This window comes from Peromyscus californicus, unplaced genomic scaffold, assembly GCF_007827085.1.
Source record: "Peromyscus californicus insignis strain IS unplaced genomic scaffold, ASM782708v3 Scaffold_11__1_contigs__length_118956290, whole genome shotgun sequence".
Classification (NCBI taxonomy): Eukaryota; Metazoa; Chordata; class Mammalia; order Rodentia; family Cricetidae; genus Peromyscus; species Peromyscus californicus.
In genome coordinates this window covers 107906642-107926099 of record NW_026294402.1, presented here as the reverse complement: position 1 = coordinate 107926099, position 19458 = coordinate 107906642, and the positions used below count along the sequence as shown (strand labels likewise).

Genomic DNA, 19458 nt, shown 5'->3' with positions numbered 1-19458 from the left:
TCAGGGTCAGAAATGGAATTTTCTCTGCAAGGATGGACAGAGCCAAACCTATCCCTGGTATTTATTCCCAGGGCAACGAATACTTAAAGTAGCTCACAGAAATGCTTTTAGCAACTCCTGGAGTCAGTGGATGTGACAGTGTGTGAACGCTAGATGGCAGTGGATGGACATCAGAAGAAAGTTTGCTAGGCAGTGGGTGCTGCTGCTGTCTAGGGTGTGGAGCAGGTGGGTGGGAGGCAGCTGAGCACAGTTGGGTCATGAAGAGATGGTTGGGATGATATGAAAGCAACTGAGATATCACCAGCAAGTCCAGCAAGTCTTGGAAGGATGTTTATGTGGAATGAGAGATTAGGCATTTGTAATTTTGGCTTCTTCTTTTCCTTCCTTCCTTCCTTCCTTCCTTCCTTCCTTCCTTCCTTCCTTCCTTCCTTCCTCTTCCCTTCCCTTCCCTTCCCTTCCCTTCCCTTCCCTTCCCTTCCCTTCCCTTCCTCCTCCCTCCCTCCCTCCCTCCCTCCCTCCCTTCTTTCCTTCCTTCCTTCCTTCCTTCCTTCCTTCCTTCCTTCCTTCCTCCCTCCCTCCCTTCCTCCCTTCCTTCCTTCCTCTTCCCTTCTCTTCCTCCCTCCCTCCCTCCCTCCCTCCCTCCCTCCCTCCCTCCCTCCCTTCCTTCCTTCCTTCCTTCCTTCCTTCCTTCCTTCCTTCCTTCTTTTTGCTGGAGAGGTGTCAACAGCTGGGAACGGTGAAGCTGCAGAGAATTAAGTGTGGGTAAGAATTCTCGATCCACTTGGTTCTGCTCCCGGAGGCTGGAGGAGGCAGCGGATAGTCTGCAGTGCTGGTTAATCAGAGCCAGGCTGCACGAGTGAGAAAATCTTTTCCCACCATGCACCAGGCCCTTGGGCTGTGCCTGCACACCTCTCAGATGTTGATAACTGGGGCCTTTTGCCCCTGAGAGACTAGCGGGAGAGTTTTCAGCATGTAGTTGCCTCCCATGTCCACCCGTTAGCCTCACCAGACTGTGAAAAGAATACACAGGTTTTCTTTGGTTCCTAAGAGTCTCCATTCTTCATTCTCCGTGGGCACCCAGTGACAGCCATGTTAGAGGGGCTGGAGTCCGCCTATGGACTGGAGGGACTTGACTTCTAACAAAAGGCAAAGGAAAGATTCATCAACCCCAGAATTGTGGTGTCATCTTATAATACCTGGTCTCTCTACTTCAAAAAATTTATTTTTATTTTATGTGTGTGGACGGATTGCCTGCCTGTGTGTGTAGTGCCCACATGCAGTACCCATGGAGGCCAGAAGAGGGCCCTTGGAACTGGAGTTACAGATGAATGGGAGCTGCCATGTGGATGCTGGGAATCAAACTCAGGTACTCTTAATTGCTACACCATCTTTCCAGCCCACCAAACCTGGCCTCTTTATCTAACAGTGCTTGGTCCAATCAGCTCTATTTGGCCAGTGGAGATAAGAGTTTGAGAATTTATTTGGGAACCCATTTTAAAAACAGCTATTTCCTGCCTATTTTGATGGCAGTACTGTCTGAAATAACCTGAGGTTGTGGCAGATGGGTAGGGACACTGTTTTTAGAGACTTCAGCATTTAAGTTTTGATCTGATTTTTTTTTCTCCCAAGTGACTATCTGTCTTTAATTTAGCTTGGCTATATTGCTGATGCTGCAGAAGTCTGAAGGCCTATAAGCAGGAGGGTTGTGGGTTGGAGGATGGGGTGTGAGCATGTCTTAGCTAGCTCTTACTGAAGGCCCAGAGAGATCCAGTGTGGTCATTTAGCAAAGCCGAGGTGAGCAGGCTCCCACCAGGTGCTGTGCAGAGACTTGAGGCTACAAGGAATGTGAAGTGCAAGGATCAGTGTGTTGCTCCTCCCCCTTCCTCCCCCTCCACCCCTCCCTCCCCCTCCCTTTCTCTCCCCCATCCTTTCTTCTTTCTCTCCCCTCTCTCTTAAACCCTCTTCCCCTTTCCTTCCTTTCTTTCCCTTCTACCTTTTTAATTTTCAAAATTATTTGGTTTTATTGAGAAAGGTTTCCTGTAGCCCGGACTGGCCTCAACATGCTGTGTAGCTGAAGGTAACCTTGACTTTCTGATTCTCTCGTCTCTGCCTCCTCTGTGCTGGGGTTACAGGTGTGGGTGGCCTTGACATCCTGTTGATATAGTCCAGGGATGGAACTCCGATGCATGCTAGGTGGGCACTCTTCCAGCTGGGCTACAACCTCAGCCTCTCCTGAGCCTTTAAAAAGTTCTGATGCTGTTTTAAGTCCCTATGGGGATCTTGCACGCACCAGGTGAAGATGAATAAGCAGGAATGTGGGGACTCCAAGGACACATTTGATCACTTTTGTCCTTCCCCAAAGGTCTCAACACAAGACAAGTACTTTTAGACTTCAAGAAGAAAGTTTGTATTTTATTATAGTAACTTGCCTTGCATTCTGAGAGAGAAAACCAAACTAGTTAAAGTTTTTTAAAGTTCTTCCCCGACCGACACCCCCCCCCCCCACTTCCGCCTGAGGAAATATACCTCTGTCACAGAAAAGCTCAAAAACACTTTCAGGAAGGTGCTGTCCAAATACAACCCAGTCATAATTTATAGTGGGCTGCCCCAATTCGCCACGTTCTGGGTTTTTGCTCTTCTGTCAGGGTTTTGTAGCTAGAAAGAAATGGTGAATTATGTAAGTAAAGATGTTACCATGTTTTCTGGAACAGTGCAGGAAAACACAGGCACACACTGATAGGCAATGGTATGAAAATCCCATGCAAATTAGCCCCCCATTCCTCCTCACGGGGCCAAGGCGGGCAAAGGCTGCAGTCACTCCTTCCATCTCTGCTGACCTACTGGAAGAGTTAGAGGCCTGATACCAGGCACCTGAAGTTTGCATATAATTGGGCTTCCGGGCCTCTAAAATCTTACATTTTCTTCACAAACACAGGCATCTGCTGCTAATTAAAGTATCAGGGTATAATTATACCCTTTCTTATTAGTAGATATAGAATCTGACAGTTGCTTAGCTACAAAATAAGCAAGTACAGATTGCGTTCTGCGCCCTTCACAGGCCGGGGAGACAGAACAACACAATTTTCAGAGGCTGCATGTAAACGAGTCTTGTTGCCCAAAAGATGCAAAGTTCTGGGTTATGATCGGTAGATTTGCCTTCAAACAGATGTTCGTCCCCATCTCAGCTCTGTGATTCGAGTGTTAGTAGCTTGTATTTGTTTCCATTGCTCTGCAACCTCACCCCTGCACTGCATCCTGAACACCGGAACAGAAAATGGTTCTTTCTAACCCACACACAGTTCAAGCTGTGGCCTCACCAATGGCAGGCTAGGAGGAGAGGGCTTTCTCAGGGCATTCTGGAGTCAGGTGGGAATTATGTGGTACAGTAGGGCCTTGTTGGGCCTGGCTTGGCTTTGGAGTGTGTCAAAGACCCGCTGTGGACTCAGTGTTCTTGATTCCGTGTCTTTTTGACACAGTTTCTTTTCCTGCTCAGAATGGTCCTCCTACAGCTCCATCAGAGTCCTCTCTGCCAACCATCAGTTCTAGAAGTACAAGGGACCAGGTCTTTTCTGGATGTTTGGCCTATTTCCAGCATACAGCATGGTACAGAGCTGTAGGAAGCTGCTTAAAGCTAGCAACTGGGGAAAAATAATGATTTTAATATATGTATTTTATTATTTTGTTTGAGAATTTCATACATGAGTTTAGATCCACTTTCCCCTCATCCCTCCTCCAACTCCTCTTGTGTCCCCCACCCCAACTCTCTTGCAAATTCATCTTTTCAAATTATTAGTGTTACCAATCTGGGGAATGTTGGTATTTCAACCTCAATATTGGCTATTCATTTCTCAGAATATTATACACTAGGTGAAGACTTGGTCCTTTTATTATTATGATTACTTTAATTATATTGTGTATATAAATACACCCTGCTAAGTTTATTTAATGTTGTTCATATGGGTATGTGTTTAGGGCTGACCACTTGGACTGGAGAACCTAACAAGGGGCTTTTCCCTGGAAAAGACTGATTCTCCTCTTAGCAGCCATTAATTGCCCAAGGCTCTTTATCTAGGGGTGGGGCTGTGCTGGCTTGTTTTCTGTCAACTTGATACAAGCTAGGGTCACTTGGGAAGAAAGAATCTCAATTGAGAAAATGTCTCCATCGGATTGTCTGGTAGGCAAGTCTGTGTGGCATTTGCTTTATTAATGATTGACATGGAGGGTCAAGCCCACTGTGGGTGGCGCCAACCCTGGGCAGGTGGTTCTAGGGTTCATAAGAAAGCAGGCTGAGCAAGCCAGGGGGAGCAAGCCAGTAAGTAGCATTCCTCCAAGGCTTCTACTTCAGGTTCCCGCCTTGAGTTCTTGCTCTGCTTTTCCTTCATGAAGGACGGTAAGTCGTAAGATAAGACAAACCCCTTTCTTCCCAAGTTGCATTTGGTCACAGGCTTTATCACGTCCACAGTGGCACACCAGCTTGTATTGTCATTGTGCAGGTCTTGTTTAGGTGATGATGTTGTTAAGATTTCGTGGGTGCTTCTCCGCCGTGTCCACAAAAGACATCGTGCTCTTACGATCTTTCTTCCCCTCTTCATAATGTTCCCTGAGCCTCAGGTGTGGAGGCTGTTTGCAGATGTGTCAGTTGGAGATGATGGTCAGTTGTTCTTTGCATTTTGGCCAGTTTTGGAATGAAATGGGTCCTTGATGCTCTAACATGCAGCTTGCCTTGGTGGAAGTTGGTATTGCAGTCCCAATACTGGATATTCATGTCTCAGAATATTATGCATTGGCTAGATGAAGACTTGGCAAACTGTAGCTGCTGGGATAAATCCTGCCTGCCAACCTGGTTTTATGTGGCACAGGAACTAAGAATGGGCTTTACAGTTTTGAATGGTTGGGAAAAAAAATCGAAAGAATAATATTTTATAACATGTAAAAGCTATATGAAACTCACATTTGGTATTCATAAATAAAGTTTTATTGAAACAGCTATTCTTATTAATTTACATATTGCCCATGGGCTGCAGTAGAATTGGGGGTTAGCATAGGAGACCTCTTAGCTTGTGAAGTCTATAATATTTATGATCTGCCTCTGGATCAGGAAGATCATTGTCCAGGGTTAGCCTTTAAGCCTGGGGGTTGTGGATGGAGGAAGAGGTAAGATTTTGGGGAGAATGAGGGACAGGTTGGCCAGAGGAAGAGACTGGCAGGAAGTCTGCAGAGCTTCTTCATTCCTGATGGATGTGCCAGCCCCAGAAGCCCACTTTCATAAAACTCTGATTGGTGCCAGCAAAGAATGAAGTCGTGATCCTTTCTCAGTTCCTGGGCTACTCCGACTCAAAGAATGGTGTCTGTTGTTTCTTACTCGCTGTAAATCCTTGGTCTAAAACAGTCTTTCTTTGTTGGACATGAAGTTTGCTTCCCAGACAGTGTTTGGGTAGTAAATCTGTATGTGTGAGTGAGCACGAGTTGCAGTTTGTTTTGGAAAGCACCTATCTTCCATCTTTAGCTGTCCAGTCACACGCAGCAGCTGCCCAGCATCTTAGCCTCCCAGGCCGGGTTGGGCCCCACCCTCTGGAAGCCGTCAGCTTCCTGTCTCTAATTCCTCACCAGGATGGAGCCCTTTCCTTCCAGTGAAGTGCCTTTGTGATTAAGCCTGAAAGGACGCAATCAGCCCAGTTAAAGCCTTGATAATCCACTTGATCCACCCCCGTTATCGGTCCAAATCCCAGAAGGCCTCTTCTAGACTGGAGCTTCATTTCTTTGGGGTTTGCAGGAGCATCCCCTGAGCCTATAACATCACCTCATTCTTCTATTATCCATCTAAATTCTGAATTAGAGTCTAATTTCCTCTAAACTGTACTCTTTGGACTGGCTGAAGCCTCTGGCTTCCTGGAGGACACACACACACACACACACACACACACACACACACACACACACACACACACTGCCTAGTATTCTCTGATGGTGTATTCAAGGAGCTAGGCTTTGCTTTGTGAGTGACAGTGAGTGACTAGCACTGTTTACCCTCTGTAGAACTGAGCTTTGAGAATTATAAGCAATACAAAGGTTCTCATGGCCTTTCAAGGGTCAGCTAAGTGGGGCTCCCTGTGGGATTGTTAGTCAGTTACCTGGCCTGAAGGGTTTATTTATTTATTTATTTTTAAGATCTCATGTCTGTGGGTGTTTTGTCTGTGTGTATGTCTGTGCACCACTTGCATGCAGTACCTGAGAAGGCCAGAAGAGAACATCAGATCCCTTGGGACTGGTGTTGCAGACTGTTATGACCTGCCAAATAGGTGCTGGGGATTGAACATGGATTCTCTGCAGAGCAGTAGCCAGTGCTCTTAACTGACGAGTCATCTCCAGCTCGTGAAGAGTTTATTTTTAAAGAACTGTGGGAAATGGTTTATGGAAGGAGAACACAAGTTTTTCTTCTAAAACAATACTTAGCATTTGTGGCATCTCTTTCACGCTAGAATGCTTCTCAAGCTGTTCTGCGTGTTTTCTCTTATCTTTACCGGACATACTGTATGTGCATTTACAGAGGAGAAAATCATGACCTAGATAGGAGGAATGGTTGCCACGGAGTGTGCAGATAGGAAAGGATGCGAATAGCAGTGAAATCCATATAGGTGTGGCTGCAGAGTCTGTGTGGATGTCCTTGTATTGCACCTACCCTTTGGGATGATGCCAGCCACTTCAAACTCTAAGGACACACAGAATTATGTTTTGTTTTTAAACTTTCTTTTTATTTATTCTTTGTGTCTTTCACATGATGCAACTTGACCCCATTCATTTCCTGTCTCTTTGTATCCACCCTCTGCCCTTGCAAAGCTCCCCCCACCTCCAGTAAAACAAAATAAAATTTAAAGAAAAAAAGAAAAAAAAATGAGGAAAAAAGGAAAAATCTCATCATGGAAGCTGTAGTATGACACACTGAGTTATGCAGTAAACCTTTTTGTCCATATAGCTTTACATATAAGTGTTCATTGTAAAGAGTCATTGGTCTGGTTTGAGGCCAATGGTTTCTACTACATTACTGATGCTGGGCCCTCACTGGGAATCCTCTTGGATGTCCTGTCGTTGCCCTGTGTCGTGGAGATCCTACCACTTTGGGTCTGCAGGATTGGCCCCTTCTTCTGCTCCAGCAGCTCATAGATGGGATGGATGTTGGAGTGGGCCAACTTATAACCCTGGTTCTGGGCCTGGTTAGTCGTAGGGTTGGTCAACCCGCCAGCTCTCTCCCATCCTCACCACCAGGGTGAGCTCTCCAGCATTGTCCTGGCTAGTTCACCCCTTGCAGCAGTGAGCAAGGGGCGGGGCCAGTTCTCCTGCTTTCATGCCCTCAGGGTTGGCTCTCCGACACCTGGGCCATCAGGGCCAGCTCTACTGTGTTGCCCAAGCGAGCTGCAGGGGCCACTCTCCTGAGTGCTGCAGCTGGTGAGGGGAAGGGACAGCTCTCCCGCTCTTATGACCTCAGGGCAGGGGATGGGGGGAGGGCATCTCTCCCCTGCCCACACCACCATATGGTAGACGAGGGGCGGGGCCAGATCCCACACACTCACATTCTTGGGGTCAGTTTACCTGTTGGGGAGGGGTACCACCAGTCAGTAGGGTCAGCTCTATTGTGTTGCCCAGGTAAGGTGTAGGACCCTCTCAGAGAGAATTCTTCAAAGAACCAAAATATAAGGAAGTTAACAAATGTGACTGCTGCATATGTGGACTCAGCTGACATGTGATTGATTATTCACCAGGTACAGGGACCTCATAGCCTCCTGTTTCCCTCCCTCCCATCTCCCTTCCCCTTCCTTCCCTTCCCTTTCTTTCCTCCCTTCCTTCCTTTCTCCCTTCCTTCCTTCCTTAATTCTTTTCTCTTTTTGGTGTTTTGAAATGGAGTCTCACATAATTCAGGGTGGCCTTGACTTTGCTTGAAACTTTGAACTCCTGACCTTCCTGCCTCTACCTCCCAAATACTGAGATCATGGGTGTGTCTCATTGCGTCTGGCTTCATCTTACATTTTTGAGAAAGGATTGTCTTTTTGTAAGCCAGGCTGGCTTGGAACTCATCACCCTCCTGTGCTGGCCTTCAAAACGCTGAGATTACAGGTATGTGCTACCAAGTCTGGTTGTCTCATATTTTATTCAGCTAAAGGTTTTCATCCTCTTCCTTGTTAGACATTAAAACATAATTGTAAAAGCAGGATTACATTTTTTTAGTTAAAACTTATTCATTGTTTTTTATATGTTGTTTGATAAATTCAAAATCCCAAAGAGAGATATATAAAGAAATATGTAAAGAAAATTATATAAAGGAAGTTGGGTATCTACAACCCCAGGGAGACTTCCCAAAGGCATCTTTCTGGGTCTATGCTGATATAGTTGATTGCAAATGCGACCCCAGTTTCTTTCCTTTCTGAGATCACACCTTGCTGTTCTGTAACTCTGCAGCCTCTGCTCTGAAGAGTTAAGGTTTGTTTCTCTATCTCTTGATGTAGGCTGGTCTTCTGACAGACTATGGTTGGTGGAATGTGGCAGCCGTAACCAAGCACCAGTTCTGAGCCTAGATGTCACGTGCTTCCTTTCTTTCCCTCTGAAACAGGCTGAGCTACCAGCATGCAAACAAGCCCAGACTTAGCTTGGCGGTTGAGAGACCATGTGGAGCAGAACATCCAAGCCAGTGTGAAGGCTGTGAGGACCAAGGGTATTGGATGTGTATAATGAGCATTAGGAGGCCAGGGTGAACAAAGGAGACAGTGGTGGCAAATTAACCGGAGAGGTGGTTGGGACCCTCGTCAACCACAATGGGAATTTCACTTGTAGAATAGCAATATTTGAATATATAAGCAATTTACCAAATAGATACAGGCCTGAAGGACCAACCGGGGCTTGAGAAAGTGGTGGTTGTGGTTCTTAGCAGACGAGAAGGGCAGCAACTGCTTGGCAAGGAAACTTGTCTGGAGCTTGAATCTTAAGAAGAACAAATCCCATATTGCTCAGTGACAGGCCTAGCCAACAATGAACAGAGTTGGGGAAGGCTAAGTGAGCAAGCCCTGGAAACCATCTAGCCCAATTCCTGCTATTTTCTTCTTGGATTTGGGATTCTCAGTGCACCGATTAGTTCTTGTATTGATCAAGAACTTCTGACACATCCATGGAGGGTTCACCCACAGTCAAATGGTGATTATCTGCAAGAAAATGAAAACTAATGAGTCTCTGAGACTGGTGTGGAAGAAAACATGTCTACTCAACAGTACTTCCTCCCTTTCCCCCAGCACAGTGAAAGTCACTTCTAACATCGTTAGACTTCACTAATATGAAGGTATCTGCAGTGCTATAGAAAGAATTTGCCGGCTTTTGGTGCACAACATCCTAAAACATGTTGGCTTGTGACTGTAGCCCAGCATAGCAGTCATTTTCCCGATATGAGGTGGCTTGAACATCCTTGGCTGGGCTTGACGTCACCTGTGGGCAGCTTGTGCCTTGTGAGTAGTCTAGCATGGTCTCACTCACATGGGCTAGTGGTTGGCAGGCTGGTGGCCTAGATGCCTTACTTCTTCCCCACAGTCATGTATCGTCCAGGCGGCTAGCTGTGACTATTCCTATATGGTTCCTTGTACAGGAAGAGGGCAAGCCCTATCTCCTCTTCTTATGTCACACTTATTGTTAATGCTCCATTAGCCAAACAGGTCCCAAGGTCAGTCCAGATGAAGAAACAGAAACACTCCATTTCCTCGCTGCTCTGTCTCTGTTTATTTATTATTATTATTATTATTACTATTATTATTATTATTTACTTAAACACCACTGCTAAGAGAATCATTTCTTAAGTTTTGGAGAGGAGGGCTGAACCCAGGGCCTCATGGTTACTAGAAAAGTACTGGGCCATTGAGCTACACTCCCATTCCAAGAGAATAGTTTCATTTTAAAAAGTATTTCATTAGGTAGGAAGGTTCTGGTAATTCATGTGGCTAAGGCTGACATAAAGCTTTAGGACTTTATCTGTATGTATTATATACCACAGAAATCATAGGAAGACATTTTCAGAAATCTTCTTGGACAGTATGATGACAAGTGACGATTACTTAGAAGTTGACAAATAATTTTCCTATACTTTTTACATTTTTAGCGGTGTTGTGCTAGTTGGATCCATATTTATATTTCATCCACAGACAATCCATGTGCAGCAAAGATGAGGTCTCTCTCGGAAGTTGGAAAGAGAATACGATGCCAGGGAAGCTCTAGGCAGTTCCTGATGAAGATAGGCCATCTAGTTCTAGTCTGTTGTCCGGTAGATAAAAACTTGGGGAAGTCCTTTGAACTTTTCTGGCTTTAAATTTTTTTTAATAAAATATTTACTTTGTTACATTTAGCGTGTGTGTGTGTGTGTGTGTGTGTGTGTGTGTGTGTGTGTGTGTGTGTGTTTCTGTATGGTGAGTGCTGGTACCCATAGAGGCACCCACTGATGACCTCTGTAGGGACTTTCATGTGACCTCAAATGGCTTTGCACTTACACTGCCATCAGTATGTGGTGGTTTGAAAGAAAATGGCCCCCAGAGGAAGTGGCACTATGAGGAGATGTGGCCTTGTTGGAATAGGTGTGGCTTTGTTGGAGGAAGTGTGTCACTGTGAGGGTGGGCTTTGAGGTCTTTTATATGCTCAAGCCACGCCCAGCAAGACTGTTTGCTTCCTACTGCCTGTGGATGTAGAATTCTCATCCTTCACACCGCCATGTCCCACCATGATGATAATGGACTAGACCTCTGAACTTTAAGTCACTCCGATTAAATGTTCTCCTTTATAAGAGGTGCCATGGTTATGGTGTCTCTTCACAGCAACAGAAACCCCAACTAAGACATAGATATCCCAACTAAGACATAGTCCATCTGCCAGTCTCAGAGAACAACTCCTCATCTTGGGGTTGCTCTGCCACCTCCTCCCACTGCCTGGTCTTGGAGCCTTACCATACACTCTGCTTTCCCCCTGTGTGACCTTAAGGACTTGGTACTTTCTACTTTTGGCTTATATTAGTTTATGGCACCTAGTGGAAACCTGGCTTATCTCACTCTCTGGGTTTGACTTGAGGTTCTGAACCAGTTCATACCTTCCTATCTGCACCAAGACCACTGGATCAGAATGACCAGTGTCACATGAGGTAGGGCATGGTCCCCTCAGGCTTTCTGTGACCACAGGTACTTAAGTCATGGTAGTGGTGGCGGTGGGGAGTGAAGACTCTCAGAGGCTCAGAAGGTTGCAGAAATAGGTTTCATGGTATTAGATGTGGTGAAGTTTGTGGGGTGGGGAATGGAGATGGGGTATTCTAGCTAAAGACTCCAAGTCCAATTTTGAAACATACCATGAGCAAGCCCTGCTTTTGGTCAGGATGAAAGACTGCCTCCTGCGACTCCCTCAAGTTAGAATGAGCTTCACATGGCACTGAGGATGAAGTCTAACGTAACCAAGGCTGGCCTCAAACCCATTATGAAGTATAGTCTGTTCCTCAACTCCTGCTCATCCTGCCTCCATCTCCAAAGTGCTACGATTATAGGCATGAGTCACCACACTTGGTTAGCTATCAATATTTTGTCTCTATAGTCCCGATGCAAGATTCTTGACTGGGGTCCCAGACCGACTCCACTTTTGAGTCATAGTGAGGCAGATGCTATGATGCAGGGGATGCAGGGAGGTTTTGCCACCCGATACCTGGGGTAGAGCAGGGCTTCTTTCCTGCCTTGGCCTTGTTTCAGTTTTCTCATAGGTGTCAACAGACTCATTGACATTGAAGTAGATGAGCATGTAGGCAGTAGAAATGGAGAGTAGGGACAGAGCTGAGAGATATTTAGGGTTAAAATGGACTGACTGGAAGTGGGGTGCAGAGGGTAGGTCCTGGATTGGTACCCAGCTTTGGCTTGAGTGATGAGCTGGTTGTGATGAGGAGAGATGGTCACTACAACTTTAAGCAGCTATCAATGACTATTGATATCTTGATATATTGATTCCTCACAAACAATCACTGAGGGACCCTGAAGTGGTCTTTGATAGGACCTACAGAGAAACCTGGGAGAGCTAAGTGTTCACAAACATCTCAGATTTTGTTGCTCCCAAATATTACCTCAAAATACCACAATTATTCTCCCAGCCTGGGCTGTTGCTCCCACGACATTGAGAGGTCAGTGATGTGAAGAACAGGATAATCTTCTTTGGAATGATTCTCCTCCACAGAGATCTGATTGCTGCTGTCTCCTTTGGTCAGCTTGGCTTTGGTCCAATAGTGCATTGCTCTGTGACACTTGCTTGTCTCTGATGGTCTCCATTGGGGTTTGGGTGAAGCCTTCTAGGGTTCAGGAGTAGGCCTGTGTGCTGAGCCTAAAAACCCAAATCCAACCCTCAGCAGCCTACTTAGATAGCCAGCAGCAGAAAGAAATCCTGTTTCTAGGTGCCCAAGGGCAGCTGAGAGGTCATTTCTGCTTAGGTAGGACAGGGTAGGAGGCCCAGCATCCTCATTCCTCATGATCGTAGAGATGCCTTGAGCTGTACATTTGAGAGATGGCTGCTGGCCCATGTCAGGAGACAGGTTCTCAGTGCTAAAAGAGTAGATTTGGGACCTGGAAAATGCTGAGAGAGAGGGAAGGAGGGAAAGAGAGCTGGAGGGAGGGATACAGAGCCAGCCATAGACAGATAGATCCCCATAAACTCCCCTTCCTCCATATAAGGCGATTACTGACAAGAACTGAGTTATTTTTAGATAAATACATTTTTTAGAGCATCTTTTTAAAGTGCCTTAATATTTTAGTTGAATTGCTTTTGAAAGACATAGTTTTAAAATGCATAATATGATTTCTACCCTTTTAAAGCAGAATACTCTAAAATCAATTTATCCTTAAATGACACTTTTAGCTGTATTGAGAGAAATCCCAAGCATAGATGAAAAGCCAGAACATCATACAATAAACCCCATGAACTAACAAACACCCACAACAATCCACAGACAACCTTGTTTTATCTGTGCCCCCATTTCCCTCCATTCTAGGCTATGGAAATTTACCTCAGTTCTGTGGACCCAAGGTGGCCATTGTGAATGTCTTCAAACACACATGCAGTGCCTGCTCCTTTTTAGTACATTCCCTGCAGCTGCCTCCTTACCTTCACCAAGACTTTCCCTAGGCTCACCGCCTGTAACCTAGTCTAGAAAGCTGCAATTCTGTGTCAGCTGAGAGCATATGGAACTGAGACTTTCTGTGATGGTTAATCGTGAGTGTCAACTTGACTAGATTTAGAGTCACCTAGAAGACACACCTTCAAGTGTGTCTGGGAGGGCTTTTTCAGAGGAGATCAACTGAGGAACTAAGGTGGGAAGACCCACTCTGAATGTGGGTGGCACCCTCCCGTGGGCTGGAGTCCTGGACTGAATAAAAAGGTGAAAATGAGGGGCTGAGGAGGTGGCTCAGTGGGTAAAGAGTTTGCTGTGCAAGAAAGAGAACCTGAGTTCAAATTCTAAGTACCTTGGAATCAGACACAGCAGTGTGCATCTATAACTCCAGCCCTGGTGGAGACAATAAACCTCAGGGGTTTGCTGGCTAGGCACTCATGCAGAAATGGCAAGCTACAGATTTAGCGAGAGACCCGGTCTCAGAAAGTAAGGTGGAAAGTGATAAAGAACACACCTAACTAACACCAACCTCTGGCTACCACATGTGCATACAAGGGTGAGTACTCCTGTGCACACCCCCACCCACATGCCTAGAGATAAAGAAAAAGCCAGCTGAGCACCAGCATTCATGTTCTTGGCTTCGGGTGATGTGTGACCAGCTGCCTCATGCTCCCATTGCCACATTTCGCCCTCTGTGATGGACTATATCCTCACATGTGAGCCAGAAGAATCCTCACATGTGAGCCAGAAGAGACCTACTGTATCCTCACATGTGAGCCAGAAGAGACCTATCATATCCTCACACCAGGAGCCAGAAGGAACTGTCACAGCAGTGAGAAAAGAGATGAATATAATTTCCTACCGTGATCTTAATACTGGGTTTGTCTGGGCCATTTATAATTGTTTCTGGAAGACTAAAATTTAGGATTTTTCATCTCTCAAAGGTGGGGGTATTTATTGTATTATACTGTAGTAGTGTTTCATTCTCTTAAAAAATAAAGCCATCATTCACAGATGCAAATAAATGGAAAAGCACTCATTTTTTGAGGAAGATTCTGAGACATAAATGAGGGATTCTGAGTATACTGTATGCATCATTTGTTGGATGATGAGGTTCTGTTTGTTCACAGCTTCTGCACCATCTCTGTGCCTTTGCTCAAGAGTGGTTCTGAGACGTTATATTCAGTTTTGGACCAAGTGGCTCCAGACAGTTTCTGAATTTATAACTAATAGAGGAACTGTAGGTTGTTGGGACAACCAGATAACCCTGCCTGGTATTGTGACCAGCCAGTGTGTGTGACATTGTGTCTGTAAGCCACCTTTTCCAGAGAAGTGAGTAGCCTCCTGTGCTGGCGAACTTTCTGGGTCTTCAGTGGCAGGCTCTGAGGATGAAGATGTGGATAAGATGTATAGACCCAGGGTCACAGTGGAGGGTTCAGTGAGTGAGACCATAAAGACCAAGAGAAGAATTTCACGGTCCTTCAAAAATGGAGCTTTGGAGTCAACAGGGGCTACCCCTACTTTCCAGGATCTTCTAGCACTTTCCAGCATTCTCTGGAATGGGCATGGAGAGCAAACATTCTGTAGACATTTTAACTATCTAAACTTAAATGGAAGCAAGTAGGCTATGGAGACTGGTTGACTCTCCTCTCCTTTCTGACCATTGAGAATCTGCCTTCAGCCTTTCCCTTTCTTCCTTTCCTTCCTTTTGAACCTTTGGTGACAATATGTCTTTCAAGGGAGTGCCATCAATCCTAACACTCAAACTTCACTTCTCTTGGGGGAGCAAAACCACATTGAGAACTAGGTGTGTGGTCACCACATCTGTAATTCCAGCACTATGTTTGTGAGGAGGGGGTTGGGAGTGATGACTGAGGCAGGAGAGTCTCTAGTTCCTAGATAGCCTTGGCCTCACAGTGAGACTACCTCAAATAAAGCCAAATTGTCAAAGGTGGGGGCTCCTGGTTCCATGTTGTGGGATGTTGGCAGGGCTAGGATGGTGTATGTGTAAGAGTGAGCAAGTGCTTCTGTGTTTGTGGGCATGCACACAACAGCCTTGTTCAAGAAGGATGGGTAACACTTTGCCTTTGGTACCCACAGACTTTGGGCTCTGGGCGGTCTGAGGACAGTACCCAATACAGATGGTTTTGTGAACACAGGCAGAGGCTCAAGGTCAAGTTTCTGGAGCTGTTTAATTTATAGCAGCTCCATGCTCTATAGATTTAGAAGAACATCATCAGCTAAAGCCCAGCCTGTTCTATCTCAAACACCACCGATTCAGCAAATAGAGAGACAAGAGTGACAGGTCTTGCTTGGCTGTTATCTTAAAAATGACCAATGCCTATTGTAATCATATATAACATGATGGTTCTCTCCCACCTGTCAGTTCCCAAACAACCACTCAGAGGCTGAATATTACTTATAAATGCTCAGTCAGTAGCTCAGGCTTATTATTTGTTAGCTCTTACTTTTAAACTAACCCTTATTTTCTTATCTGCGCTTTGCCATGTGGTTCACGGCTTGTTACCTCATTTTCTATACATTTTGCTTCCTCAGTGGCTGACTGGCTTCTGCCCCAACTCCACTCTTATCCCTGTATCTCCATTTGGCTTTCCTGTCCAGCCTTATTACGCCCAGCTATAGTCAAAACAGCTTTATTTATCAACCAATGAGAGCAACGCACACATTCACAGCATACAGAAGGATCCTCTTTCTGTCTAATTAAAATACTCCTCTGTCAAGCCACATACCCCAAGATCATTGGCTGAGTGAATTCCCACAACAGCCTATGTCACTGCAGCTTTCCCTACATTTAACTAGAACATTTCTCACCTATATTCTTTCTCCTGTGTAGACGTTTGTATCAACTCCACCTCAGCAGGTTAAAATAACATCCTTTACAGCAAGACAATACTGCTGTTTTACATTCTACCCACCCATGTGGTCTGAGGACCCTTTCTTTCAAGGAACTGGAAATAAATTTCATACTTAGGATGTTTTTTTCTTCACTTTTTTAAAAAAGATTTTTATTTATTTATTATGTATACAGAAGAGGGTGCCAGATCTCATTACAGATGGTTGTGAGCCACCATGTGGGTGCTGGGAATTGAACTCAGGACCTCTGGAAGAGCAGTTGGTGCTCTTAACCTCTGAGCCATCTCTCTAGCCCCTTAAATTTTATTTTATATGCATTGGTGTTTTGCCATGGGTGTTGGGTCCTCTGGAACTGGAGTCACAGACGGCTCTAAGCTACCATGTGGTTGCTGGGAGTAGAACCCTGGTCCTTTGGAAGAACAGTCAGTGCTCTTAACCACTGAGCCATCTCCCCAGCTTCCCTTTTCTTCACTTTAAGAAGAAAAATCCCATGCATACAGAGTTAAAAGGATACAGATGGAAATATGATAAAATGCTGAGAAAACAGATCTGGATTCAGACATGTTATCTGTCTAAACAAAACACTCCCAGTTACAGACCCAAGCATGTAACTGATTCTTAACTATTAATGGTCTACTGTGGTGGTTTGAATGAGAATGTCCCCCACTGGCTCATATACTCTGATGCTTGGTCCCCTCCTGGTAGAACTGTTTGGGAAGCATTAGGGGCTGTGGCCTTGTTGAAGTGCATCACTGGGGGCGGGCTTTGAGGTTTCAAAAACTTGTGTCTTTCTCAGTATGTTCTTTGCCTACTGCTTATGGATCAAGATGTGAGCTCTTGCTGTTCCTGCTACCATGCCTTTGCTCTGCCATCATGGACTTTAACCCTCTGAGACCATAAACCCTAAGTAAACACTTTCTAAGTTGCCTTGGTTATGGTGTTCTGTCATAGCAATAAAAAAGTAACTAATGCACCTACAAAAGTTTGTATTTGTCTCCTGTCTTCTTAGTTAATTTGGCATACCTCTCACCCATTAAGAAAATCTTGACCCTAGTCTTAGCTAGGGGTGTGGCTCAGTGGTGTAGCACCTGCCTAGCATGTGTGAAATCCTGAGTTCAATCCTCAGCAACCTCCAACCCCAATTCTTGATCTAAACAATTAGGCACCAGTCACAATTGTCAAGACACTTAATGCAGGTCACTTTGGTCCTAAGTTTGACTTATTCAAGGATTCTTATCCTTCACTAAGTTTGGTAAGCATGGTTTCCAAGTACCTCAGATAATGGTCAACAATTATGGGCCGACATTATGGTTTTATCTCTTCCTGAATGTAGAACTTAAGTCTTTCATCTGATCATACACCAGTCATTGACCAGCCCTGTGCTGTTGACACCTGGAGGACTAGGTGAGTGTGAGTGGTGAGTGGGTACAGATGTAGCCATCTTCTGTGAGAGCAATTCAGCATTGTAGGTCACTTTCTGAAAGTTGAAGGGCATGATGCAAACACCATCCATTCCACAAATTCATCAATCATGCATCATCCATCATCTTCCCACGCATCCATCCATCATTCACCATCCATCAACTTCCCACACATTTATCCATCATCTTCCCACACATCCATCCATCATCCACCATCCATCATCTTCCCACCCATCCACCCATCACCCATCATCCTCCCACACATCCATCATCTACCTACACATCCATCCATCATCAATTATCCATCATCTACCTACACATCCATCCATCGTCCACCATCCACCATCCTCCCACATATCCATCCATCATTCATCATCCACCTACACATCCATCCATCGTCCATCATCCACCTACACATCTGTCCATCAATTATCCATCATCTACCTACATATCCATCCATCATCCACCGTCCACCTACACATCCTTCCATCATTAATTATCCATCATCTACCTACACATCCATCCATCATCCATCATCCACCATCCTCCCACATATCCATCCATCATTCATCATCCACCTACACATCCATCCATCATCCATCATCCACCATCCACCATCCACCTACACATCTATCCATCATTCACCATCCTCCCACACATCTATCATCCTCCCACACATCCATCCATCCATTATCCATCATCCTCCCACACAGCTATCCATCATTTATCATTTACCCATGCATCCATCCATCTCCATCATCTACCATCTACCTACAAATCCATCCATCATTCATACATCCATACATCAAGCTACACATCCATCCATCATCCACCCACACATCCATCCATCAGCTATCTATCTACCTATTCATCCATTCTTTATCTCTACATTATACATTAATCCACTCACTTTCCATCTATCCATCCTTCATATATCCATCCATCCATCAATCCTTCATCTATCCATTCATCTACACACGCACCCATCTAACAGCCTGAGAATATTGAAAAAAAAAAAAACCCTTATTTTAAGCATATTGCTGGAGGCTTGGAGAGTCTGGTGGCTTAGGAAGGAGGATACCATTTAAATGAAAAGACATTGAATAAATATTAGAAATTCTTTATAGAAGCTTAATTTATATACAGTAAAAGGAACACATGAAGTGTGTGTCTTGGTAACTCTTTACAACTGTGTGACTACCAGACTGAAAAAGGTGCAGAAAATTTCTGTCAGCTAAGAAAATATCCTAGCTCACCTATTCCCCCTTCTGTACACCCTGTCTGGAGTTAACCACCGTTTTGACTTGTCTACATAAATCAGTTTTACCCGACTGTGTGCTTCCAAGGGCACTGGCCTCTGCCATTCAAACTCTTGTCTGTGAGAGTCGTTTTTATGTTTCCATGTCACTGGTGTGTCCTGTTTCATTGGCCTGATTTATTGAGGAGCATTATTCTGTTGTGTGGGCTACAGTTGTTCCATCTTGTCTTCTGTTAATGGACATCCCAGTTGTTTCTAGCTCTGGACTATTTTGCACAAAGCTGCTGGAACATTCAAGTCTTTTGATGTATACACTTTTTTGTTGCTGTTTTCTTGAGACATCATCTTGCTGTCATAGCCATGGGTGGCCTGGAACTCACTATGTAGCCTAGGTTGTGAGTCCTCTCACCGCTCACCCTGCCTCAGTTTCCTCTGTGCTAGCATTAAAGGTGTGTACCAGTACCACTGGCTTTAGTGTGAATTAAATTTAGGACAATAAAGAGAGTTAACATATTTCCAGTTATTCGGTGTGGTGAGAAATGAAGAGCAATCCAAGGCTGATAGGATTTTGAGATTGGCTAAATGTGAACCTTCTGAGCTGCCATATCTCATATGGATAGGCATATCCTCTGAGGCTCAGCAGAGGAATGGGTTAACTCTGCCAGGTGCTAGGTGCCACCTCCAGCTTGTTCATAGGTCGGTTTCTTCCAGGAGGGGAGGCTCCTAACAAACTCTGCTGTCAACTTGGCACAAAT

At 45.0% G+C, this 19458-nt stretch overlaps 1 long non-coding RNA gene across 3 annotated transcripts in view; it reads left to right on the top strand.

Annotated features, from left to right (window-relative positions):
* Window positions 1-666: 666 nt before the first annotated feature.
* The window catches only part of LOC128100470 (uncharacterized), an 81063-nt gene continuing 62271 nt past the window's right edge, over window positions 667-19458 (top strand). For all 3 annotated transcript variants that reach the window (XR_008214808.1, XR_008214812.1, XR_008214807.1), the window contains exons 1-3: window positions 667-762; window positions 1268-1366; window positions 2033-2077. This is a non-coding gene — a long non-coding RNA (uncharacterized LOC128100470). The remainder of the gene's footprint in view (window positions 763-1267; window positions 1367-2032; window positions 2078-19458) is intronic.